The sequence below is a fragment of the Lactuca serriola genome, chromosome 6 (assembly GCF_051521515.1).
Source record: "Lactuca serriola cultivar US96UC23 chromosome 6, Lser_US96UC23_V15, whole genome shotgun sequence".
Classification (NCBI taxonomy): domain Eukaryota; kingdom Viridiplantae; phylum Streptophyta; class Magnoliopsida; order Asterales; family Asteraceae; genus Lactuca; species Lactuca serriola.
The window spans coordinates 130,227,796-130,254,966 of record NC_136413.1 but is presented as its reverse complement, the minus strand read 5'-3'; the positions used below and the strand labels follow the sequence as shown (position 1 = coordinate 130,254,966).

General features: G+C 38.2%; 1 pseudogene; it reads left to right on the top strand.

Annotated features, from left to right (window-relative positions):
• Nucleotides 1–10,272: 10,272 nt before the first annotated feature.
• LOC145058518 (L-type lectin-domain containing receptor kinase IX.1 pseudogene) lies at nt 10,273–12,350 on the top strand (annotated as a pseudogene).
• Nucleotides 12,351–27,171: the final 14,821 nt, after the last annotated feature.

Sequence of the window (27,171 nt, the reverse complement as noted above, 5' to 3'; positions counted from 1 at the left end):
AGTTGTCCAGTTGTGAGATGTTTAGCCTTCCTTTTGGAATGAGGATTGAGCGCTCGCCTATCTTTATATATATTGTTATGGTGTTGTGACGATCCCTGAGAAAAATATGGGTAGGTGTGGAAGGTAGTTTGGGCCAGTACTACTGAAAGCACATAACCCACGCATAGCAAGGAAGTCACAACCACTAGGGTTTTGGTTAGGAGTTCGTTCCTTTCTGTTTATACGGATTATATGATATCTTCCTGATATATTTTCAGCATGGTGGTTATGGGGCGATTTGTGACCGAATCTGGGTTAGGATCAAGAGCTGGCAATCAGGGTGGACCAGCAGTGCCCGAGACCATTGGTCAGATGAGGCCATATGAGCTAGATGCAAGGATTCGTGAGATCCTGGACGATGAGGTTGCTGCACTTTTCTCGACCGAGTTGCCAGACATGTTTGGGTCTATTAAGATAGCTATGATTAGGTATTTTGATGAGCGTTATGCAGCCATTGCGGAGATGGCTACCGCTGGAGCTTCCGCAGCCGTAGCAGCTGCAGGTGGAGGGGTCAGTCAGGCTTTTTAGTACTGGGACTTCGATAACACGAAGTCCCTAAGTTTTGATGGGATTAAGGACCCGATCATATCCGTGAGGTGGATATCTGATGTTGAGGTATGCTTTTTCACATGCTCATATCCTACTGACCAAAAGGTGAGATGTGCTCTGAACCTGTTGAGGTCCGGAGCAAAGGACTGGTGGAGATTTATAACAGGTTCGTATACTGATGAGAAGAGAGCTGCAGTTACTTGGGATCAGTTTAGGGAGATTTTCTGCTCCCGCTACATTCTGTGGGTCTAGCGTGAGCGGGTGGCACATAAGTTTTTGGAATCGAGACTGGGATTGGACTTGGTGTAGAGATTACCCACATGTTTACTGAGAGGGTGATGTTTTGCCCGTAGTTTGCTTTCGAGCAGGCTCGGATGACACGTTATCGGAGCATGCTCAAGTCCGACATCAGACAATTTGTTGCTACCCAGCGTTGTGATACATTACTAGAGTTACAAGAGGCCGCTAGGCGGCATGAGATTGAGATTGCGTTGCAGTTGAGAGAGCAGAGACATGCCTCGCCATAGTTACAATCTGCGCCAAATAGGTCCAAGACCACTGATTCTATGTCTATGAGCCAGCGTGGCCGCACTTATGGAAAGCGTGGGAAGGGTCATTCTGGAGCTTGTCGATTCAGTAGTCTGTGTTGCAACTGTGGCAAGGAGGGGCACTTTGCGAGGGATTCCCGCCAGTTAGCCCCTTTTTAGGATATGATGATTTGTTATCACTGCAATTAGGTTGGTCACGTGAAGACCAACTGTCCAATACTTGCTGCCAGGCCTATGCATGCTCTAGCGCCAGCTACACTGAGGATTACTGATGGGAATCAGGGTAGATCAGAGCCCCCGAGGGCTCAGCGACGCGCCTTTCATCTCACAACCGAGGTGGCTAGGGTAGCACCAGATGTGGTGGTTGGTATATTTCTATCCTTTTTATCTTATTGATTATGTTTACTGTATACTCATATGTTTGTATGTCTTTTAGGTACGTTTTTAGTGAAATCTTTTCCTGATCTGATATTGTATGACTCTGGAGCGAGTTGGTCTTTTGTCTCGTAATCTTTTAGTAGGGAGTTTGGTTTTCCCTTAGGAGAGCTAGAGTGTACGTTGCGAATCTCCATCGCCAACGAGCACGGGATTTCTGCTTCATTAGGTTACCGGGGTTGTATTCTAGATATCCTCGGGGTATCCTTCCCGATTTACTTGATTTTGATTCCCATGGGGAATGCTTATGTGATAGTATATATGGACTAGCTGCGTTGCTTCAGTGCCATGATCGACTGCGAGGGCCAGCGTGTTCTAGTTCGAACCCCAAGTTGGGGAGAACTGGTTATCTATGGCAAGAGCACTAGGTTGGGTTCAGGGTTTTGCTTAGCCGCCAGGGCTTGGTAGTATATTTAGAATGGGTGTGCGGGTTATTTGGCGTATTTGGTGGATACGCGAGTTAGGGATCAGGTCTCAGTTTCAGAGGTTCCAGTTGTTAGAGATTTTACTGACTTGTTTCTGGAGGAGTTACCCAGAGTGCCTCCTGAGAGGCAGGTCGAGTTCAAGATCGACCTTTTGCCAGGGGCGACCCCTATTGCTATTGCCAAGACGTCATACCGATTAACAACACCAGAGATGAAAGAGTTTTCATCTTAGTTGCAGGAGCTGCTAGGCAAGCAATTTGTTCGTCCGAGCAGTTCTTCGAAGGGAGCACCGATTCTCTTCATTAGGAAGAAGGATCGTTCACACTAGATGTGCATTGACTACCGGGAGCCGAACAAGTTGACGGTGAAGAACCGTTACCCCCTCCCACGGATAGTTGATCTCTTCAATCAGTTACATGGAGCATCTTGGTTTTCCAAAATAGACTTGAGGTCTGGCTACCAAAAGATCATGGTGAGGGATGAGGATGTAGAGAAGACCGCGTTTTGGATTCGTTACCAGCATTACATGGATGTTCATCCAATTCTCTCAAACCAAGGCTCTAATACCAATTTTTAATACTCCAAAAATAAAAGAAATTTTAAAATCAACCATAAACGATCATTGTTTAAAAAAATATTCATTGTTTCCAAAGTAACATGATATCAGAGTGTCCCAAATAAATCAATCACATGAAAATAAGAATATGTGCACGATTAGGCCTTTGTATTCCTACAATCCTCATAAGTACCTGAAACGATAAACCAAAATTGTAAGCCAAAGGTCAATGAGTTCCCCCAGTGTACCAAAAAACACATATAACAACATATACTGGGTGTACATCTAAAAGACTGGATTACCTTTAAGCCTACAGTATGAGTCTGGCTTGCCTATTGTGCCCATAACTTATATCTGGATTGCTCCCGAGCGCACATCAAAAGTATAGCTTGCCCTCGGGGACCACAACTTATGCTTGGATTGTTTCTAGCTTTGTTGGCTACCACACAAAGTAGTACAACCTCAACCCAACCATACTATGTTGAAATATGCATAACAATCAACATGTTACTAATCATATAATCAGTCAGAAAATGAGACATGTCAATAGCAATATCTTATATCTCTGAATACATATCTAATAAATCACTACTGCATAACAACACCCGATATACCATAATGCAAATCGAGTGAGATGACATTGGTTCCTTCGATCCACTAATATATTTAAGGAAACTCACCTCTTAATCTCACTACAAGCTGAATAAATCCCTGCTCCATAAACCGGCTCTACTCGACACCTATTATCCAAAATATTTCCCAACTAAATTAATTACAATCTCCCAAAATACCCTTGGTCAAAATCAGTCAAAATTTGCAAAATCAACCGAGTCAACCTAGCCGAGTCAACTTAGCCCTCATAAGCAAGTCGTACTTCGGATGTACGTAGGGCTTACTCATTTTATGAGGAGTCAGGGCTCAAACTACGTACACATAGCATACCAATTGGCATGCCCGGTGTACACAACTGGTTCTTCACTTAATGGGCTAAGAGCCTAATACATAAGCTATTACGGCCATATTGTAGACCCAAATCCAAAACGTTGTCCTTGACCATAAAGTTTCCAACTTTATGGTCTTGCATGGAAATTATGTGCTTATCACAAAAAAACCCAACTTCTCAGGCCATTAAGTCAATAATACACATGCATGGGGAAGAACCAATAGTTAAGTTCTCATTTTTATAACTCTAGAAATAGTAAAATGTCCAAAAGGACAACTCATACCTTCTATAACAAGCCATACACAAGAAATTCATAGTTGGGGAAAAAAGTTCAGAATATCATCATAGTAAGAAGATCTATCAAGTTAAACACCAAGGTATGAACTTTATACCTTCTGTAGATTCAGGATAATGCTAAACTTGTAGATCCAGGCTTGCTTCTAGCTTCAAAGCTTCACCACCACCTTCATCTTCCTTTGAATGCACAAAAACACACTCTTAAGCTTCAAGATACAACAATGGGGCAAGGGTTTGCAAGGGGGACGTTTCTAGAGATGGAGGCTGATGATGGGATGAGGAAATGGGAATTAAGGTTCAATAAATAGCGTCCAAACCCTAAGGATTATGGTTTTATGATCTTGCACACATTCTCTGTGTACGCCCAATGTACTAAGCCCATGCATGTATAGCCAACATATGCAACGTAAGCCCATCGTACAACCCATCGGCCCAAAATTACAAATATGCCACTATGGGTCATTTGCAAACTTTCTCATACACAAGGGCTAAATACTACTAAATTTCATACTTAGGGTTAAATTCAGAAATACCTAATTCCCTAGATATTACAAGTTCATTGCTATTTCTTTCATTTAACTATTTCTAATATCATATATATTTTATCTTTTTATTTATCTTTGTCATATAAAGAAAACTGATAGTTTTGAAACATTTTATTTTTTAGTTACAACAAAAATCGACCTTCTTTTTGGAGAATTGGATGAATATTCTCAATGGTTTAACTTTCCAGTTTTTTTTTTCACCATAATCTTGTTGTTCTTGTTATCTCTAGTTTATTTTACCTTTTCAAGTAGTTTCATTGATGCATCTTGATGCATATGTGTTGCAAGGTTTAATGAAATCGTCACAAGGCCTTTAATGGACGGTGCTTTGTAGACATTTAATAAATATTGAATGTTAGAGAATTAGATGTTGATTTACGTGTTATCTCCCTTATATATATAAGTAAGGCTAAATTACATCTTCTTAATGTCATTTTATTAACCTTTTTATGCTACTTGGATTATTGACTAACATTGTTATGTTGATACACCTAGATAGTGTATCAAGGCTGTGTTCTTCGAGTAAACACGTACTCCACACAGAAATATAGTGAAAAAATATGAAGAATTTGCCAAAATCAAGTCTGTGTGACTTATGATTCTAACTACCCTAAATAATCACCAAAACATAATCCAAACAAGAATTGAAAACAGGTACTTACCCACTTATTCAATCTAACTTCTATTCTACCATATATGATCAAAACAAAATAAATTAAATGTGGATTCTTCCAAGTCACGTGTCATTATCATTCCATGTGATAATCTTTCTGCTAAACTGGTTTGACCACCAACTGGTTCGACCTTCTCAGTTCAATGTCTCCACCCATATCATTCCCTTCTCCTTCAGAAAACAACTTGTCCTCAGGGTGGCACGTAGGATAAGCCCCTTGAAATTCTTCCAAATACTTCCAAGTCGCTTCAGTTGGTGACCGACCTGTCTATTGTACCAACACTTGATGAATAGGTTCACCATTGCGCAACACATTGTGAGAATCACAAATGTTTGCAGATGGTAAGCCGTACTATAGTTGAGAGTGGTACCACTTAAATGAAACAAATGTTCAAGAGCTTGGTGACAAAAAATAGCATCCTGATCTGACATCACCGTGTGCGGATATCCATGGTGTTTAACCATAATTTCCATGAAAAGTTTAGCAACTTGTGTAGCATTATAACTAGTGGGCAAGGTACCAAAGTGTGCATACTTCTTCAATCTATCAACTACCACCAAGTTAACAGTGGCGCTATTTGATAGTGATAACCTAGTAATGAAATCCATGATCATGTCCTCCTACACGACACCCGATGTTAGTAGTGGTTGTAAATAGCCGCCCGTGGCTTTTTGTTGAATATTTAGTTTGTTGACAGAAAATACAAAATTTAACAAACTCATCCACTGACTTGCGCATTCCTTTCCAAAAGAAGAAGGCTGACAACCTTACCATCATTTTCTTAGTGCCTCTGTGACCCGCACTTGGTGTTTCATGAAACTCATGCAACAATTTGTCTTTAAGTTTGGAGTCGCTTCCCTAGAACTAATGGCCTGAATACAGAAGAATACCGTTATGACCTGAAAAACCAGGCAATATGTTGCCATGATCCAGCTGCTAGTGAAGGTGATGCAATTCTTCAAGTTTGAAAGTTTCCGTCTTGAGTTCGTCAAGTTTGGTAAAAACCAATGCACCCCGAGTTCATCAAACATTTCATCAGCGGTAGGGATAGGGAACTTGTCCTTGACGTTAATCGCATTAAGAGCCGATAGTCTACACAAATTCTATAAGTGCCATCTTTTTTTTACCAACAAAACAGGAGACCAGAATGGGCTTTGACTAAAGCGGATAATACCTTGATCAAGCATCTCTCAATTTCCCTTTTTTGATGACGCGGGTTACGGTACAGTCGCACATTAACTGGCTTGGTGCTTGGCAATAAATGAATCCGGTGATCGATTATGCGAAGAGATGGGAGGGATGTTGGTACATAGAACAAGTCATTGAAGGTCTTGAGGAGGTCGCTGATTTCAGTGGGGAGTTGTTGTGGCGGTGTCTTGACCGGGTCATCGTTGGTCGGTAGATGTGGAACCCCATAAGTTCATAAACTCCATAAATGTCATTGGTGTCTAACAAGACTTACATTTGTTGTAAGCTAATGCGTTTCATACAGAGTGACTCCTCTAACATGATCATGACATGTTTACACTCGTGAATGAATTCCATAGTTTGCAAAGCATAATCATGTGCCACTTTATCCAACTGTTGTAGCCATTGAATCCTTAGTATGACATCAGCACCCTTTATAGGTAGAATGTATATGCCTATCACCAACGACACTCCTTGCATGACAAGGATGACCTGTGAGCGTTCATTGTTACACAAAAGTGTCTCACCACTGCCGATGTAGACCCTGAAATCCATGGTTGTTTTGACCGTAATGTTCATCTTTTCGACTGTGGTGGGCTGAACAAAATTATGTGTACTCCCATTGTCGATTAGGACGTACACCGCATAACCCCAACTGTACCCCAGAGCTGCAGCGACCTTGGGCTCCCAGGATCAGCGAGTGAATTGAGTATGGAGATGTCGGCCGTTTCCCCCACGTCGTCAGTCTCCAATTCCAAGCGGTACCCCTCAGTGTCGTCGTCTTCAGTGGATATCATCAATAAAAGTCATCCAGGGTATTTGGTTCCTTGACCCATTTGTTGTCACTATTAAAATAGAGACCTTTACATATTCGCTCTTGTCGTGCTGTTGGGGTAATCCATTTGATGAGTAGGGTGTTGTGACTTTATTGATTGACGGTGTCACAATTGGGCTTAATTTTGGTGTAGATGGGGCTGGTAGCAAGGCAGGTAGGGTGGCGTTAGGTTTAGCGAATGTGGATCGACCCATGACTGGGCTAAACGACGTGTTAGTCCGATTAGGGTTAGCGGTGGATTTTTTTGGTGTTGGTTGTGACCACTGATCTTCAGATCAGACTTCAGAGAGGGGGGCAAGTGCAAATGCTTCGACCAGAGTGGGAGGTTTAGCAAAGAGGAGCTCACGGTGCAGATTCAGTTTAAGGCCAGAGGTGTAAAAAGAGATAAGCAAACCTTAACTGATGTTGTTGACTCGATTCATCAATTTCTCGAAATCAGACTGGTATTGAGCCATAGTGCCAGTCTGGAGTAATTTAGAGAGAGCGCCTTGGGGGTCTTCAAATTTGGACCGACCAAAACGGGTGCGGATGTTGTCCATAAACTGTCCCACATGGAGAGTAACTCGTTTCGAGTCATGTAGCAGAACCATTTGGATGCTTCACCTTCTAGGTTAAACCCAATGATGCGAAGGCGCTGGTCAGCTGCAGTGTTGTGTAGGTCGAAGTACTCAGTAATGGTGAAAAGCCAACATTCTTGATTTGTCCTATTGAACTTGGGCACGTCCAATTTCATAGAGCGTAGGATGGTGAGTCCAACGCAAGGATGCTTTGGTCCAGGATGGTTCTTAGTAGCTTTGAGTTCTTTGGTTAAGGCATCAAGTTGTGTGTGAATCGAATCCGCTTGCTCCTTGAGAAAGAATCGAATTTCCTGTTCATCCATGCTCTCAATGAAACCACCAATTGATGCACCTAGATAGTGTACCAAGGTTGTGTTCTTCGTGTGAACACGTACTCTACACAGAAAGGTAAAGAAAAGAGAATAAGAATTTGCCAAAATCAAGTCTACGTGACTTGTGATTCTAATTAGCTTAAATAATCACCAAAACATAATCCAAACAAAAATTCAAAACAAGTACTTATCCACTAAACAAACTAAACTAAATGTGGATTCTTCCAAGTCACGTGTCATTATCACTCCATGTGATAATCCTTCTTCCAAACTGGTTTGACCACCAACCGGTTCGACCTTCTCAGTTCCATGTCACCAGCCGTATCATATGTTCGTAATATTAGTTGTTGTGGGTTCCAAGTTGTTTTGATATTGGTTTACTAGCTGAAAATCTTGTAAAATCGGCTAAATAAAATGCAATCCTGTGTATAAATGCTATGGTGTGAAATATCTTACATGAAAATCATCACAATGAAGCATAAATTGGATATTTTTCTTTGTGATTTGATAGGTAAGTTGTGATAGCGCCCACTATAATGTTGTTGCTAATTCAACTGCATCTGGGTCCGTTCTGCTCGCCTTAATTCATATTACTTTTAACTTTATATTACTAAAAACCAATCATAGTTTGATGTTCTTCGTTCTCACATTTGTATTATTTTCTATAACCGATTTATTCACTTTATATTGTTGCAAGTGTTCCCTATATATATTTATATTTAGAGTCTTGACATGTGAAGACATGGATTAGGTATATCTTAATAATTAAGGTAACTATAATTGTTATCTTTTTATTTTATATAAATATGGTGTAAAACATTTGTTGTTCTAGGCCTTAGATCTTGCTACAGTAAAGCATGGTATAAGGGTTGTGAGGCAACTTTGACTGTTGTATGTTTCTTTGACTAATGGATTCTAGTCGAATAAAAAAAGTGAATTTTGTTAACCGAAAGTTTATAAATGTATTGCAGACTGATATGACATCTTTGTTTGGGCATCATTTAAAGAGTAATAGATTAATGTTTTGCAATGCTATTTCATACACATTATTCAAAGGATCATTACAAAGCAAATGAAATTATTGTATAACATAATAGATAAGACTGAGTCAAGTGGAAAATAATTTTCCCGGATTTTTTCTTTTTATAAATTGAGAATACTTTATAGAGTGGGTTCGTTTAAATTTGGAAACTTTACTATTGACTTGTTCCATGATAGTTATTTAAACCGGTTTAATAAAAAATATAATAATAAAAATCAATGACGAATTTTTATGGTCGGTAATTGGATAAATTAGTGATAATTTATGTGGTCACTAATTGGATAAGAAATTGACGACTTTCTAAGGTCACTAATCGGATAAAACAATGACTTTATGATCCCTAATTAGATAAAACAGTGACGACTTACATTGATTAGTAATCACATTTAATAACAAAATGGTCGCCATAGATGTAGTGACGAGTATATTTAGTCACTATATAATGACCACTTTAGAATTTGGTCACTGATCAATTTTTGTGACGGACCTCTAGTGACGAACTAAGTGACGACCCAAAGTTTGGTCACTAAATTATTAGTGACGACTCTTTCAATTGTTAGTGACCAATCATTTTCGTCACTAACTGGCATTTCGTTGTAGTGGTTGTGTGATTAAAAAAAATATGTAATTAGCATATAAACATTTATTTTGGGTCTACTTTAAACTGGTCTTGGGGTCTTGTATTGGTCTCACGTCGTTCTCTGAATGGTCCGATCGTATTTGGGGCTAGTTTCGGAACAATTCGATCTTATTTTTCAGACTATTACCTAGCAGCCTTGGTCCAGCCCAATCTTATTTTTTTGGAACCAGGCTTGTTTTAGACGAGTTCTGTCTTGGTCTTTCACCGGTCCCTGACAAGAACTTTTGCTCATGTCTAGACCTCTCACATATGGGTTGATAGTCGGACAAGGCTGCCTCAGGTCCATTATTGATACTTCTTAGGCATAAAACTCGAACCAAAGCGTCAAATTTTGCTACGCACGTCTTTACTCCTTGTTTTACAATTTACAATAAAAAATCGAAGAAAATAAAATAAAATTCTTTTCTAACAGAAACCTGGACGCAGCATGCGAATGAAGTGGTACGAGATAACAAAGGATTTTATGTGGGTCCTCAAGTACTTTAATTTACAATGCCGTCTAGTTAAACGTAAAGATAGTATATTATATAAATATATAAAACTAAGGTGTTAGTTCAAACTTGATTATCAAGATGTCGACCATATCAATATTTTAGGTACAGTATGGTGGTATTTAACGACATGTTTAGGTGGCATTTCAACACACATTCGACATTCCTTTCATCATCATGTCTACCTGTTTCTGGTGTTCCTCATTTCGACGACGACAAATTTGTAGTATTATTTTCTTCGTCTATTCCTCCCTGTTCTTCCTGCCATTGTCTGAATCAGTGTACTTCGAGTTCACTAGTTTTCGTGTGGGCGAAACTCGTATAGTATATTCAGGTGCTACCAAACCCTCTGGTGGAGCCATTGAATTCAACGAAGTCAATATTTTCAATCGTGTTGGCCATGCCAATTACGCAGATGCAGTCCAGATATGGGACAGCAAATCTAACAAGCTCACAGATTTCACCACTCATTTCACTTTCATCATCAAGACGCAACCTTTAGCAGACCCTGGCCATGGCTTTGCTTTCTTTCTTGCTCCGGTTGGCTTCCAAATCCCACCGAATTCAGATGCTGGCAATTTAGGCTTGTTCAACACAAGTTACAACAAATTGTCCCAAAACAAAATAATTTATGTTGAGTTTGATTCTAAGAATAACACCTGGGATCCTCCATTTCAACACGTGGGTATCAACACGAACTGGCTTGAATCTGATAATTCAACCGCTTGGAATGCTAGTTTGCACAGCGGGGATCCTGCTGATGTTTGGGTTTCATACAATGCTAACACCCAGATGCTGAACGTGTCTTGGCGATATAGGACTGATAATACTTCTGGAGAGAATACCAGTCTTTTATATCGAGTTGACCTCAGGAAAGTTCTTCCCGAGTGGGTCACAATTGGATTTTTCTGCTGCCACAGGTACATCTACTGAGAGACATACCCTTCAATACTGGAAGTTCAATTCAAGCTTAAATAATATAGTTCATAAAATTGAAGATACGTCAAAGAAAAGGAAACTAGTAGTGGGCTTAACGGTCCCTCTGGGTGTTGTAGCTGTAGGAGTCATAATAACATGGGCTTTATTTTGGCGTAAAGAAGATAAGCCTAGTCAAAACTCATTGGAGACAGTTGCTTTGACATCGACAAATGATGATCTTGAAAGAGGAGCGGGACCTAAGCGATTTTCTTATGAGAATCTCATGTTAGCTACCAACAACTTCTCTGCTGATCAGAAGTTGGGCGAAGGAGGATTCGGGTGTGTCTACAAGGGATACTTATCCCGTGAACGCATGCAAGTTGCTGTCAAGAAAATTTCACAGGGTTCAAAACAGGGAAAGAAAGAGTACCTAGCCGAAGTAAAGATCATTAGCAGGTTAATACACCGAAACTTGGTGCAACTCGTTGGTTGGTACCATGATCAAACACAATTCTGTCTTGTCTACGAGTTTTTGTCAAACGGGAGCCTCGACTCTCATCTCTTCTACAAAAAAAGTATCCTTGAGTGGGGTGTAAGGTACAAGATCGCTACAGGTGTAGCTTCTGCATTGTTCTACCTCCATGAAGAGTGTGAACATTGTGTGGTGCATCGAGATGTCAAAACGAGCAACATCATGCTTGATTCAGGATTTAACGTGAAGCTTGGAGACTTCGGATTGGCTCGACTCATGGACCCCGAACAGGGTATAAAAACAACTGCTTTAGCTGGAACTCTCGGTTACATGTGCCCTGAGTACTTAACAACAGGGAAGGCAAGTAAAGAGTCGGATATCTATAGCTTTGGGGTGGTTGCATTAGAGATTGTTTGTGGGCGAAAGGCAACGGATAGAGTTGATCCACATTTGGATCTTGGGTTGGTTAAGTGGGTTTGGGGCTTATACGAGAAAGGTAAGCTGCTTTACGGTGTCGACCAGATCCTGAACAATGAGTTTGATGTTACACAGGTCGAGTGTTTGATGAAGGTGGGGTTATGGTGTGCGCACCCTGAACAGAATATGCGGCCATCCATACGACAAGCAATTCATATGCTCATGTTCGATGGTGCAATCCCACAACTTCCATTAAGGATGCCGATACCCATGTACAACACAACCACAGATCCCCTTGAAGTAGGTTCTTCTGGGGCTACGATGGCTAACAGTAGTAGCTAGCTATGATATCGTAAGTTGAAGGTGTATAGTACCCATTTTTAGAAAGTGTGTCGTCTTTAATTTTTTATAGTGTGTAATCATAACAAGTCCACAATCCACCAAGTACGCCCTCAGGTCTGTTGATGAAGGAACACAGTGATCACACAGTTCTCTGCTGAACGTATCATCTATGCATGTGTATTTCAAAACAAGGGAAATACAAAGTACTTAAAAGAAACAAAATAACTAGTGAAAATGCTTGAAATAACCAAAAGTTAGTAGTGTTTTAAGGAATTAATTAACCATGAAATTTTGAGTTTTGGAAAATGCGGATCCCTTTAATCCTTTGAGATTTGAGAAATGATGCATTGTACTGAGGAAATGACGCGACACCACTAAATGACAAAAAAACAATTATGGTTATAATGGTTCTATAGATGTGGCTCTGCGGATTCATTTTACACCTCTGTGGATCTATAATATCTCTGAGGAATTGGTAGTTAACTGCAGTTTTTCCGATTTTACCCCGTTTTCGATGGTTCTTCAGACGATTATCGACCCGCAGAGGTGTACAATGCATCTGTAGAGCCACCTCTATACAACCATTATAGCCACAATTTTTTTTGTCATTTAATGCTGGTAAGTCATTTCCTCAGTATCTTGCATCGTTCCTCAGAGGATTAAAGGGATCCGCACAACCGCCTCTACAGATCTCGTGGTCATTTTCCAAAACCCAAAATTTCATGATTAATTCCATAAAACACACCCTAACTTTTGATTATTTCTTGAATTATCTTAAATAACTAATTACCAGATACATAGTCAAGTAGAAACAAAGTAGAAAAATAGCCCCTAAGGCAACTAACTAAAACATGGAACTAACAAACTTCAACGTGTAAATATGAACCGATCAAAGTGACCTAATGATGTGTACTGATGATGTGGTGTAACATCCATAAAATTTCATAAAATTTAAACTTTTAAAAATAACCTTTTTCTATTGAAGTATTTTCAAAACACATTGTTTCCAAAACATTATTTAAAATCAGAATCCTTCTCAACATAGTTTTCAAAACTTGGTCATTATCAGAGTATCCTAGAAATCGTAAGTGCAAAAACGCGATGATGTGTACGGTCAAGCCTTCGCCCTGACACAATCCACTGAAGTACATGATACCATAAACCAAAACTGTAAACACGAAGCTTAGTGAGTTCCCCCAAAGTACCAACACAAAACAGATAACATATACCAACAACAACATGCATACAATGCCGTCAGCCTGTCTGGACCGCCTCACCAGGCCTTCAACTTGTCTGGACCACTCACAAAACCATCAACATGTCTGGACAGTCTCACCGAGCCTTCAGAATGCATAGACCATTCTCCGAACCTTCAACGTGACTGGTCCGCCTCACTGCCTTTAGTCTATCCGAGCTGCCCTGGGTCTATTGGCCTTCAGCACTAAGCAGGACTGCGTTGATGGTTTTTGAGCATAACGACATCCTATGTGTTCATGCACCCTTAATTGCTTTGGATCAAAGTTTTTAACTAATTGAACATGCAAAAGAAATTCCAAAGCAATAACCCTAGATCTAGCATATATATTCGAAATTTATATATCAAAAGGGTTAAGATGATTACCTTGCTTGTTATATAGCAATAACAAGAATTCCTTGATTGATCTTGACACTTAAAAGCTTTAGTGCACCAAATATTGCACCTATAATGGCTCACAAACACTTGTAGGAAGAGGACGAGAAGGAGGGGGTAGGAAACTCTTAGAATTTTGGCTAGGGTTTCTATGCTCTAAGCATTCCCGATAACCCTGTGTAAAGGGGTCCTTAAATCTCTAGTGGGTTGCTTAGGACTCAGGAGGAAACCCTAATTTCTTGTTTAGGGCTTAAGCAACCCATGGACCTCTCATTAGAAGGCCTTGGACGAATTCTATAGGGCCTCTCTATAGAAATTCGTTCACCCCATTCCAATGGCGTCCAGCAGCCTAGTTTTGCAACTATCAATGTACAAAACAACCGCCGTTCTTCTAGTCAATTCCTTTGATCCCAAAATTAATTCCAAATTAATTTCTGATCAAATACTATTTAAATATTATATTTCTAATTAATATATTATTCTAATAATATATTAATAAATCATTTATTAACCTCACTCTCCTTAGGTTATCCTGTCAAGTTGCTAAAGTGAAGGCAACCCAAAAGGACAATGCTACTATCAATCAAGTTCATACCAATTATATTTATCAGCTTAGACACCTAATCCAATAGTCTCCCACTTGGATAAGTCTAATAATTATAATTGCAAGTACGACTTCAGAATTTGATTAGCAATCGTAGCTCTCAAAAGCAGTTGTCGAACTCTGACCTAGTCAATCGGGTCCTTCAGATAAAGGATCATATAATCCTCTGTTTTGCAAGATATCATGTAGAAAAAGACGTGGAATAGAACAACTCTCATTGTCCAACAGTGTTTTCTTAATTTCTAATTTGTATGACAAGGAACTTAATTAAACACATCAATTCAGTCCTGACCTGACCCGACACATAAGTCAACACAAAATCATCGAGGGGCCCAAGATATAGCTTTTACCCCTTGAGATAAAAGGAATAGATAAACTTTGACTTATATTCTTGTACTATTTACTCATCAAATCATACACAACAATATGTTTTACAACATCAAGTTACTGATGCGTTTACGCATTATCAATGCACACCAACTCATAAACAACAACTCATATATCTCTACTTAAAGACTATATGATATTATCGTCTCACAACTACTCGTGATAAACTCCATGAAGAAATTCAAATGAGTGTGGATTTAATCCAATACTCAAATCCCCATTTCAGTAGTACTCATGAACGTTGCAGCAACTATTGCTATACCTAAACACTTAGACAATCTACAAGCCAATTCATGATAGTCTTAATTCACTACTTACTTCCAAAGTATGATTGATTGTGGATATTTGAATAATCCAATTATTCTGGAAGTAAAACATGCAAAGTTGAAACACAAAATAAATAATTGACAAAAGATAGTAAACAATACTTATATATAAATCTCCCTTATATAATCACCAAATGTCAATTACATTTATCTATTACAAGTTTCTAAAATATATATCTATCTAATCACTAAAACTAATATCATCCTGCATACCAATGCTCCTTGCATGATGAATGTGCCTAACCCTACTCAGACCCTTTGTGAGGGGATCAGTCAGATTCTCTTTTGACGATACCCTCTTGACGACAAGGAGTCATTCTTCTACCCGATGTCTGATGAAGTGTTATTTTCTGTCGATATTTCTTGATCTTCCATGATCCCTTGGTTCGTTGGTCAAGGAAATCGCTCCTTCATTATCACAGAAAATCTCGATGGACTCCTTTATGGCTGGCACAACTCCAAGGTCTCAAATCAAGTTTTTCAACCATATATACTCCTTTGACTCTTTGCTCGTGGCTATATACTCCGACTCACACATTGAATCAGCCACGGTCTCCTGTTTGGAACTTTTCCAAGTTACTTCTCTTCCGTTAAGTGTAAACACCCAACCAGACTGAGAACAGAAATTGTCTCAGTTTGTTTGAAAAATGGTGTCACTATAACCAGTAACTCTCAAGTCATTGTTTCCACCAAGAACAATGTCACAACTGGAAATTTTGAGCCATGTAATCTATACATTCAAGTTAATGTGAATCAAAAACTTCAATCAAATACATCATGCTAGTACTACAAATGGTCATCAAACAATTGGAAACCCTAAAAGTTCTTGTTTAGGTACACCTTGGACTAGAACTTCCTTATTGGATCCAAATGGACCAATAAGCTTCCAAATAGACTATCATGGGCTTAGAACCCTAATTGGGCTCTAATTGGACCCACACTTATTTATTTCAACATTTTGGGCCATATTGGGCCTAGAATGAAATGAATTGAAAGCTTTGATCCATGAATACCCTAAACTAGTTCAACAAAAATGGAAAAATCATACTACATTCTTTTAGGCATAAAACACACTCTAACTAACTCTAATTTTGGGCTTAAGGGAAAAAGCCCAAATTTTTCTTTTCCCTTTCAAAAATCTCGGCCCAAGGCCCAAATCCAAGAAGATAAGGAAGAGTTGACTATTTGCTTGCCACCTCACTATTACCCAGACTTCCATGCATTATTTCTCATTCTTCCATGCATATCACTTCAAGATCACATCTCTTCTTCTCTCCTCTCTCACTCTCGGCCACAAGCACACACACACACCACAAATCTTTCACAAATTCTCTCTAGATCACTCAAGAACATCTCTCCCTCTCCACTCAAAAATCTCGAGTTTTAGGAAGCATTCAAGAAGAAATCTCCACAAAATTCTTCATCTAAGGTAAGATTATGCATAGATCTATGATTTAAATTCTTTTTGTTATCAAAATCCCTTCCTAATCTATGCAAAAATCGTGATCTTGCACCCTAGAGCCATCTCAAACTCGAGATCTACCAAGGAAAGGTGCTAAGGCCAAAAATCATCAAGTTTTCTTCCATCTTTTCTTCCAAAAACCAAAACCACACCCAAGGTGAGCTTCATACCCCCTATTTTCTGTTTTTATGAGTTTTGTGGGGGGGAATACAAGTGAAAGTGTAGATCTATATGTGTTTTGTATGCCTTGTATGATTTCCATGCTTATATGTATGCTTTTGTGTGTTATAATGTTGGATCTAGCCATAAAACCCCTCAAAACCGAGATATATCTTGTGTTAAATGATTTTAGCTTCAAATATATTTCTACATACAAAGTGTTTCAAGAAAAATGGCTAAGTGGTTTAGTAACAATTTTCTTTGGGTTAAAAACACAAATTTTGGGCCTAAAATGTGAAAAATACAAAATTAAGGGTCCAAATTGGCATAACACGAATTCTGCTGGATGAAGTGTGCCAAAACAGTTTCCATAAATCAATTTCTGGAAATATACTCATTTAGGGGATTAAAAACATAAACTCCAAGCTTAATGGGCTAAAAATGACATTTTTGGCCCAATGAGGCCCATTATGCGAATTTTTCTGTTTTGGAGGGCCAAAACTGTGAATTTCTGTAAAACAGTGGACCATAAGTGATCCAAGTCCTTTTCAAAGGTTTAAAATGCTTTTCAAATTTAAAAAGGACCAAAGTTGCAAAAGTTTCACAATTTGGGCCAAAATTGTCAAAATTGCGAAAAAGAAGGGTTAAAACCGAGAAAACTGCATTTTCAGGGACTTAAACTGTTTTCTATGAAAAATATGCTGAAAAATATTAATTTCAATAATTTTTGGTGTTAAAATGTCAAGAAAATTAGTTTAAGGACCAAACCGGGAAGTATTTAATAAAAGGGTTGAAAATGTAAATTTTACAAACAATGAGGGGCTGAAAACAGAAAAATTTCAAGGCTAATTCAATATACACAATTTGATCAAATAATGGCACCGCGACTTTCGACGAAATACAATACGTTACAATACCAAAAGTCGTTGTTAAACGAATTGGCTCGGTCTCGAACCAATAGAAACCTACAACTACTAACACTACGACACTACGGTTCATATAAATAACGTTTGGGAACTTAGCTTACATACGAGTGTGCACAGACGTCTACGCACCATCTTCGGGCCCCAAAAGTGTAAAATCTTGCTTGTTGGGCCTAGCTAGCCCAATGACCTGATCTTAAGGCCCGAAGACGCATATTTTTCTACGAAGTGTTGAGTTTCACCGACTTGGCACAACGTAGAGGGACTTTCAATGGCTTGTATACCACTGGTCCCCAAGGGTCCTTTGGTATTGCTAGAAGAGTCTGCATATTTTGCGAGGCGGGTCGGGGACCCCTTGTACGCATATTATCCCCAACCGATTAATAGAGTCATCGAGGCCTTCGTGTCCTCTTACTCTTCGGATGTGGGACGACACATAGTCAGGGCGGCTGGATAACGTGATTTGTACGAACGACGCCTTCGGGATCGTTAGTATTGCTATAAACTGGGCGTTTGTGTAATGCGGGTTTGTAGTAAATAATCATGCTAAAAAATAATCCAACGTCGCCTGGGAATGACACTTCTATCTTTGTAATGGTTTCAACGCAACTTAATGGATTTCAAAGGTTTAGGAAAACATCGGGTTTTCCTAGGTTTTTCAAAACATATCGGATTCGAAACGCATATAATTTTTAATAAACAATTTTCACAAGTATAGAAACAAACAGGCATACCTATGGATCTTCACAAACATTTTCGAAAGTTTTTCATTTCAGAAAATATTCGATTTTCTGGTGGTTTTCAAACAATACAAACATTGGATTTCAAACACTACTTATGAACTCACCAACATTTCATATGTTGACGTTTTTCAAAATACTTGTATTCTCAGGGAACCAGTGAATCAAAGGAAATCATATTCAGTGACGGTTGCAGTTTATTTATGTATGAATCGAACAATTTAATTTTTGGGAATGTAATGTTTAACCAATGTATTTCATGTAAACGCTACTGGTTGTACTGTATTGATGAATGGTGACGAATGTTGTTATGTTTCATATATATTCAATGATATGGTATTCAATTGAGTCACGACAGCCCCCGGACGTTTCCGCCATCTGGTTCAGGGGTGTGACAAACAAGGACCCAATCCTTAGTTCTTCGCAGATACTTATGAATGTTCTTTACAGCTGTCCAATGAACTTTACCCGAGTTCCCTTGATATCGACCGACAATGCTCAAATCAAAAGCCACATCAGGGTGAGTACATATCATAGCATACATGATCGAGCCAACAACAGAAGCATATGGATCTCGACTCATTTCTACCATCTCGGCATCGATACTTGCACTCTGAGTCTTACTCAGCTTGGTATTGCTCTGGATAGGCAACTCTCCCTTCTTGGAATTCTCCATGCTAAAATGCTTTAACACTTTATACAAATAAGTACTCTGACTAAGTCCAGTTAGTCCTCTACTATTATTTCTCAAAATTCTTATTCCCAGAATATAGGCAGTCTCTCCAATATCCTTTATAGGGAAACACTTTCCAAGCCAGGACTTAACTTCCAGCAAGGTTGGAATATTGTTTCCTATGAGCAGTATGTCATCAAGTAAGTACTCTGACTAACAATTTCCTAGATGAAGATTGCGTATGACAAGGTATGTAAGTACCGGAGATGCATAGTGTGCAATTTTGCCAAGATAGATGTTGATATTCATCCAGCCCTTGTTCAAAAATTCAACCTTCCCTGCACTTGAACCAACACTTGTTTTTACTTAAGGATATCAAGATCAATTCTTAGGTGCAACCAATTTTCCAAAATTAGGAGTTGTGTTCAAGAGAGTCCAGAGCAATGTTAAGTACTTCGTCCCCATCACAGCTATACATTGCCTAACCTGCAGGCTATTGGAAGTCACCCTAACTTCGGTGCAGTGGTCGAAGCACATGGTTGATGAAGTAAAATTTGAGATCACAAGGAGGATCACATGGCTGTATGAAGCGAGAAAGTTTTTGTGACTGCTGATCAAGTTCCTGAAATACAACAAGTGAAAAGGTTGAAGAGGTCACTTAGGGGGAAATTGTTGAATCAAGAAATTGACCCTCTTAAACCTCTCAATCCGAAGTTTACTTCTCTACCGTAATGGTTCTTGTGCTACCGCAACTTTAAGAGAAGAAGTCATCTGCAACGACTCCATCCACAACAATGACTTCTTATCTTTTAACTTATCTATTTTAATTGTATTGTCCAGTGTGCCTTGCATGGACACTTTATCTGAATTTAGTCTTTGTTTATTCACTATGTAATTTCTCAAGACTCTATATATAGAGCTCTGTACTTCTGAATGAAATACATCTCTTATCTCTTTTAATATATGAATCTCTCCTTTTCCTTACCTTCTTTCTAAGATCATATTGAACTTACACTCATATATTAAGATCGAACTCTCAAACTCTCCTTCGAAGCCAGTCATTGTGACTTCATTCACTTTAAGCTGATCAATAAACTAACTTGGTGTGATGGCAATTCTTGTTAAGAATCAGCTTAGCGTTTACTTGATATATAAATTGTTGTCATTTACATTTCCTTACTTTTTCTGATCTTTAATATTTCGCAACTCAGTCTCTAACAACTCTAACTTATTATTGTTGAGCATTATAATCCTTTAAGATTAACTTTATTCCGTAATATATAACTTGTTCTAATGTTTGTTCAAGTGTGTTTCTAAAAAGTTTTTCTCTCAACAGATCCTGTCAAGTTGTTAATGTCAAGGCAACCCAAAAGGACCATGCTACTATCAAATCAAGTTCATACCAATTATAGTTATGGGTTTAGACACCTAATCCAACACGCCTCAACCCAATCACACACACAAACCATGTCGACATATACATAAAAAATAAGCATACGTATAATATACTAATATAAACATTACCAGGTTTGTTGACTGGCAGCACAAAGTAGTACAGTCTCAACCCAACCATGCTACATCAACACATGCGACTGGTAAACACATAGCGAGAATTGGTAATAGGAAGATCTAACAGATCACTAAGCATAGCATCATCCTATCTACCAGGATACAGATTGAACAGATCACCACATACTCAATCATAAGATAAATAAGGATAACAATCCAAAAGGCCGACAATTGTGCCTTCGACCCGAAAGTATAGTGAGGACAACTCACCTCGAATGCAAAAGCTCACCGAAAGAAATCCCTAGTTGCTTCCTTGCCGGCTTCCCAAACTATCATTACCAACAACACACCCAATTAGCAATTGGGTTCCAAGATATAATCCAAAAACCTTACTTGGGGTAAAATCAAAATTTTACCCCAGAGCCAACATGAACAAAAACTAAGGCCCAAATCCAAAAGATCCACAAAGGCCTACTAATGGCCCAATTTTCCAAATTCGGCCCATTCCCATATGGGTCTTATCCTAAGCCCATAATTTTCTTAATTACAATTCTGATTACCCAAACTACCCCCTAAGAACAACTAGGTCAAAGACAAAGTCAAAAGTCAAGGTCAACGGCCTGAGTTGACCCAACTCGCTGAGTTCCCCTATCAACGTGAAATGTCGGCGATAAACCGATATAACTCGCTGAGTTTATTCATAAACTTGCCAAGTTTTTCAAAAACCCACATCTTAATACATTAAGCACTTAATCCCTAAAGACATGGCCCCGAAACATATATCTGACTTCCTTGAGATGGAAAACCACGTAAAGTTGCCAACTTTACGTTCATGCTTGTCTAAATGAAGCTCTTAAGCTTAAAATGGACTTAATTGACTAAATGCATGCATGACACCAAAATTGTGACAACCCCAAATCTATTGCCGTTACAAATCCCATCTTCACTAACGGAATGCGTCGCTATATGTTATTTTCTGTAATATTTGGAGTCGTCAATAATCAAATATCTAGCTATTTATATGTCTTGATATTATCATAAGTAAATATAACTTGTATGTGTTAACCCTGTTTAACCAAATAAAGTTATATTACTTTTCAACCACTTCACCCGGGTAAAAAGTTTTAACCCCGTTAAACTTTAGCATCGGGTAGCCGTGTATCGGGTGCAATACCCGAGACATATATAAACAAATGGACACTACTTTTAAGCTCTTTTACCACACATTTACTCTCTCTCACTACTTTCTCTCTCTAGACCCGAACCCGACTCCAAAATCGCAAATTCCGGCTTCCAAACGTAAGGGTTTCTTCCCTATATTGTTCTAATCATTGTCCATAGCATTTAGGGGCCAAAAATCATAGAATTTAGAGGATCAAGTGGAGTTTACGGACTAGGAAGCCCCTTAGGCCGTAAACACCTAAAAACTTGCCAAAAGCCTCATTTTTCCTTCCTTTAAGCTTATATACTAATTAAGGGATTTACCTAGGGGAGTTTGGACATTAAAACATAAGAAATTGAGGCCTAAAAAGGAGTTTACGGCCTAAGCTTAGGCTTAGGCCGTAAACACCCAAAAACCTTGGATTTAAGTCCCAAAAACTCATCTAGGGCATGGGGTAAATTTGCTATGACCTTTAGATATGTTTAACGCCATTAAAACACACCATTTGGAGTCAAAAAGAGGAGTTTACGGCCAAGACTAGTCTTGGGCCGTAAACACCTAAGAAATATTCCAAAATGCCCCTAAAACTCCACATAGGGCCTTCATAAATTTATCTAAGATGTAGGAGAGTGTTTTGAACCATTTAACATGTCATTTTGAAGAACAAAATGGAGTTTACGGCCCAAGCACAAGCCTATACCGTAAACTCCCCAAAATGTCACCAAATGAGGATTTAAACCCTCCAAATTAGTTCAAGACACTTGCTAGGAATTTAGGGAAGTGATTAGAGGCCTTAACTTGCAATTTTGGAGGACCACTTGAGTTTACGGCCAAGCCTAGGGGGCTTACGGCCGTAAACTCCCAAGGAGTGGCCTTTGGGCCGTAAACTCCAAGGGAGTGAGCTCATGGACTCCCCCGTAAACCTTTCTTGGCCTCGTACCACTCCCGGGAACCCCTTCTAGGCCCTAAAACCCCGAATTGATGCTAGAATGCCTAAATACTTTAATGAAAAGCATAAAATGATTAGTTTCTTGTAAAATACATATTTCATATGACATTAGGGTACTAAAAAGGTGCTCAAGTCGTTATTTGGTACCAAACGCTCAACCGACACTTTTACCCGATTTACCCGATTCACCCGATTTACGCGATTTCAGGTGAGTTCATACCCATTTAATGAACCTTTCAAATGTTTTATATGTTTTAGGGGGGGATACAAGTTGATTATACATGTTTATGGAAAGTTATACAGAACGATTTTCCACATTACGAGAATTAATCACATGTGATTCACTATCCGTAGTTCAAATCACATGTGATTTATCACTATGCCTTATCAACATATTTTTTACGTTTTCAAAACTATTTTGGACAAACAAGCAAGTTTTTAATTGTTTTTTTTGGAAAATACTGTTATTAAATAAATCTTCTTATAAAATGTAACCACACTAATATATTTATGTAAGTAAGACTTAGAGGACTTAGGACCGATATCTCGCCTTATTTCCTGTTCTTGTTTGATTGTGGGCTTAGGGTAGTGGTTATCCGTCCGACTGTCGTTGATTTCTTAGTTATATAACTTGTATATTAGTATGGGACACGAATATTTCTCATTTCACTAGATGCTAAAGTCACTAACATGACAAGAACCATCCACACTAAGTTAACTATAATAGGTATAGTTAATGCTACTACTGCTACTACTCACAATAGTCACTAATCTCTACACTATAATACTCACTATTACCAGACAATACACTAGTAAGAGAATACACTATGATCCATACTAAAAGACTACTACACTATAACAAAAGAGAAAGCACTAAACAGACGATAACACACTAACCCACTACGAGATACTCTATTCGCTACTCACCACGCCCAGAGTTTTCCGACAGGAAGACGACACTACAGGTATAGATCTATACGAGGCAGACGCTATATCATCCCGACTGTTAACTTCAGTCCACGCCGTACAGGCCCAGGGATGCCACTACTTCACTACACTATGCATGATCGGGAAGGTCATGGGGTCTGCTATTATTCACACTATTGGAAACATACAAGAAATACCTATAACCACACTAAAATACTAAACTAAAGGCTAAATTAATATCCCAAAGTAATCAAGTATCTAACACTAAAGGAAGTCTGCACCACTATTATTGACTACAAGCAAAACCTTCCATATTGCATTACTTATTTGAGATTCACTATTATACTTTTACAATAAATGGTTTTCGAAGATGAAAATCACATATATCTTAAAGGTTTTCACTTACAATATATTTCTGGAAAATATAGGATTTTCTAGGTTTTTATTTTACTTATGAATGTTAATTGCAACTTTTTATACTATCGGTTCTAATGCTTTTTATACAAAAACTCACACTAAACTCTTATGAACTCACCAGCTTTATGCTGATATTCGTTTTCAAAATAACTTGTATCCTTAGGTCAAATATAGACAGGTATAGGTGCAGCATTTTGGAGAAGGTGGAGCATACAAGATCCATCTCTTATTTTTGATTTACTTTTGATGTTTGTTGAACAATACGAAACACGCTTGTAATTAAATTCATAATGTAAATGCAATGGTTGTATGTTTCTTGTTTACTATTATACAATTGTGATGATACTGTACATGACGTCCTCCACCCCAAAACGTTTTCCGCCGTTATCGGTTTTCGGGTGTGACAAAAATCCTCATAAATTTTGCACCTTTAAGCTCAAGGGTACCAAAACCAACTTAGATTTGAAAGATCAAATCCCTTAAATGAATTCACTACTTCATCATCCCCAAAAAGAGGCCAAAACAGAACAAAACCCAAAATAAGGAGATCTGGTCATCTGCAAATTAAGGTATGAAGTTGATTCCTTAAAGGGACTGCAAGAAATGGAGGGATTCTGGAACCAATACTTCCTTCTCCAGGCTAGAAACATCAAGATCTTCAAACTCATTCACAATGCACAAAACGGACACCAAACTTCCTTCCAAGGCCCAAAACCTTGACAATGGAGGCTACAACTCGTTTTAGGTTTTTGATAATAATGGAGGCTAATAAGGAGGCCAATAAAAGGAATTAAGTCATTTAAATAGGGTGCAAGACCCTAAAAATTAGGGTTTCCTTCCCAGCTGCCAACTCGTCGAGTTGAGGTTCCTCAAGTCGCCGAGTTGATTCATTTAATTCTCGCGATTTTTTCATCTTAAAGACGTCGAGTTGCTTCCTCCAACTTGTCGACTTTGTTGGATTAGGTGTCTAAGCCCATAACTATAATTGGTATGTACTTGAATTGATAGCAGCACAATCCTTTTGGGTTGCCCTCAAACCTAACAACTGGACAAGGAAATTATGAAAGGAGAGATATTAATTTATTATGAGATTAACAAATTAATATAAATAATTTATTAATATGTTATGAAAATAACATATTAATTAGAAATCATAATATTTAATTAATAGTTAGCCGGAAATTAATCAGAATTAATTTTGGGGTTAAAAGTATTAATTATAAAGTGCGGGGACTAGTTTGCAATTATCAGATAGTTGAGTGGAAGGCTCCAGAACCTCCTTGGAAGGAGGTGGACGAAATCTTTAGGGGGAACCCTAAGGATTTCGTCCAAGGGGGCTTGGATAAGGCCTTGGATTGTCTTAGGCCTCAAGCAAAGGAATATTAGGGTTTTCCCTAAACCCTAGATCCCTCAGCTATATAAGAAGCCTCCCAGCTCCTAAATTTGGCCACTCCTTCCTTGGTGAAACTCTAGAGCCAAAAATTGCATACCCTACTCCCTCTCTCTCCTTTAAGTTTCCTTCTTGCTAGTTCTTGGGTGTGATTCCATTAGAGGCATTACATTTGTGGTACTAAGCTTCCAAGAAGATCAAGATCAAGATCAAGAGGATTGTCAATTGTTTGCAATAACAATTGAAAGGTATGTAACTCCTAAACCCTAGTTTGTTATTTTCAAAAATAGCCTCCTCTAGGGTTCTTGTTTTGCAATTCAAAGTTATATGTTTAATAGTTAAAACATAGATCCAAAGTAGGTTGCATGTGAACTTAGGAAGTGTTTTTCTATTTTATTTGTTTTACCTAAAACTCATCAGTGGTATCAGAGCCATTGTTTGTTTTAAATTGAATTGCTATAATAGTTGAATTTCAAATTAGGGTTTATAGCCATTAAACCCTAAAGGCCAAAATTTTTGATTTTAGGGTTTTGGATCAAAGGGTTTTCGAAAAACCCTAGCCTCCACGAACCCTAATCGAAATTACGGTTAGGGTTTTGGAAACCCTTGCCTCTTCCCTTAAAATATCGAAATATGCTAGCCTTTTTAGGGTTTCTTGGTTTTGGATAATAGTTGCCTTATTGGATAATTGAGAAAAATAAGGAAATTATCCTATCTCCATATTTTCGAAATCTAGAAGGGATATGGGTTAGGATTAAATTAATTGTTTAATTTAATTAGATAATCCTTACAAGATTTAATTAATTAATTAAAATTTAATTAATAGATAAATATTAAATCTAGTTATTTCATTTATTTTAAATTTAAAATTAATGTCTTAATTTTTGAAATTTATATATAAACCCTAAAGTTTTAAAAGTTTAAACCACACGTTATATATATATATATATATATATATATATATATATATATATATATATATATATATATATATATATATATTATAATTAAAAGTTAAATATTATATATGTATATGACTATGGTCAGTCAAATGACTAGTATGCCTCATTCACGAAGCTAATCTATAAGGGGGGTATAAGGAAACTGCCTATAAAATGGTAGTTGAATGGGTGTCCACTCTCACCCACCGCTTCCTTGATTAGTGGAGGGTCGTTAGTAGAACGGATTTGATAGTGTTAGGTCCAGTTTTGTGTTGCGTCTTTGGGCTCGTTAACTAGTCCAAGTTTATCTCCGGTATGGGCCTGTCCATCCGTGAGTTTTGTTTAGGATTTATTATAAATAGATGCTTGCATGCATCCTAGAACGTAACGATTAGATAAGAATTGATAGAGAGTTTCAAAGCGTATTCATCGATATTAATTGTAACCCTAGAATCCTCTACAGCGGAAGTTCTTAGTCGAGCTCTGCTAAGGATTGAGTAATCTAATCATTCGACTCATTCAAATCCATACTTGTGCTTTATCTTATTGTTTTTTACGTTCTTTATTTACCTGTTACAAAGACCTAATCGATCAAGGAGTTTTTATAACTCATCAATTTGTATCAGAGCAGGAGGCTGTGTAATTCATACACATCTTTTATGTGAAAGAAACGATTAGGGTTATTCCGCATTAACTGATATTTATTGAGCCGTCATTCCATAATTGA